The 1,685-nt window shown below is 27.8% G+C and overlaps 1 protein-coding gene across 4 annotated transcripts in view; it reads left to right on the forward strand.

Annotated features, from left to right (window-relative positions):
* LOC105460546 (sodium-dependent nutrient amino acid transporter 1-like) overlaps positions 1 to 1,685 on the forward strand; it is a 13,474-nt gene that overhangs the window by 1,414 nt on the left and 10,375 nt on the right. The window lies entirely within an intron of this gene.

A 1,685-nucleotide genomic window follows, 5' to 3' on the forward strand; every position in this document is an offset into this window, starting at 1 on the left:
TATATATATATATGTATATATAATATATATGTCTATACATATATTTACTTAAAATAATTAGTATATTAAAATTTAGATTAGCATTATTCTTTTAGTAAATGTGTCTTTAGTAAATCTTTTTCCGCAACTTTAATTTTGATCTTATATTATCAAATGTATAATATATCTCTCGAAGCTGTAATATATTTTACTTTACACACTTCGAAGTTACAGCGATATAATATCTTGTCACGTAGCTGCAAATCTAAAGTCGTGTAAACATCGATATAATTATCATCAAATTACACGATTAATCTCTGTTTGTATAAAATGACACTGCACGATCCTATTTCTGCGAATGAGTAAACGCGAATGTTTGCGGAGGCATTGCGTTCGTCGTTTACGCGGCCTCGTTTTACCTTCATTTCTCCAAACAGCCGTTAATCATTATCGCTCCATTGTGTGCTGTAGATGTTCGACCGAAGAATGTCGGAAATCAATTCGTAGACTGCCACTTTAGGTGGACATGTAATGTCACGAAAAAAAGTTCCGAAATCTGAAAAAATAGAATAATGTCCCAAAATGTTAGAATATCGAATAATAAGAACTGAGACAATCGCTCAAAATGTCATAGTATCGAAAACTAGAAGCTGAGACCATGTCCCGAAATGACATAATACCGAAATCGAAGAACTGAAATAATATCCAAAAAAATTATAATTTCAAAAATTAATGTGTTAAAATAATATTCTAAAATATAAATTTCTTAAAATATTTTTTTGAAGTTGCACAAGTAAATTACCATATCACGATATACGAAGAACTTTTTTGTAGCAAGGGGAAAATTAGTATCTGGTTTTTCAATAAAATGAAAATATGTATTTCATGTATTAGCATGCATATTAGTAAATTCTTCTAGATAGTGTGTGTATATATATTTATAATATCTTTTAATATAAAAATGTAATAATATTCACAATTTAGAATTATTTAACAAAATATATGTATATAATCCATATCAATTGTTCCCCTATCTACAAGAAAATTCTTCGTGTATCATGATCGATATGGTAATTTACTTGTGCAATTAAAAAAAAATTTTTAAGAAATTTATATTTTAAGATATTATTTTGATACACGTTAATTTTTATAATTATAACTTTTCGGGATAAAATTGTCTTAATTTTTTTATTTCGGTATCATGTCATTTCGGGACATTGTCTCAGTTTGTTTTTAGTATTATGACATTTCGATTTTATAAAATTTCAGGAAATTGTTTCTGTTCTTAGTTTTCAGTATTGTGACATTTCGGAACACTGTCTCAGTTCTTATAGTTTTCAGGATTATAGTTTTTCGGGACATTGCATGTCTACCCCACACTTTACGCGATGCTTACGTCCGAATTTCATTTATATATTGCCAGTCAAAAGTTTGAGACTGTTGTTAATTGAAAATGTCTACTATATAAAATAAATTAATAAAATCAAAAAATTATACATTATAATTTAATATATTTTTAATATTTTTTCTCTAAGCAAAATGACAGCAATATGCTTGTAATTTTTATTGTCGCTTTTCGTGATGCTGATTGGTTATCTCACTATGCTTACTTTGTTGAGCGGCTGCCATTACATATTTTGACAGTTATTATGTGTATTGAGATTTTAGTAATATTGGGGTTAATATGATCGGAAGAGCACACGTCT

This window comes from Wasmannia auropunctata, unplaced genomic scaffold, assembly GCF_000956235.1.
Source record: "Wasmannia auropunctata unplaced genomic scaffold, wasmannia.A_1.0 LD336101.1, whole genome shotgun sequence".
NCBI classification, from domain to species: domain Eukaryota; kingdom Metazoa; phylum Arthropoda; class Insecta; order Hymenoptera; family Formicidae; genus Wasmannia; species Wasmannia auropunctata.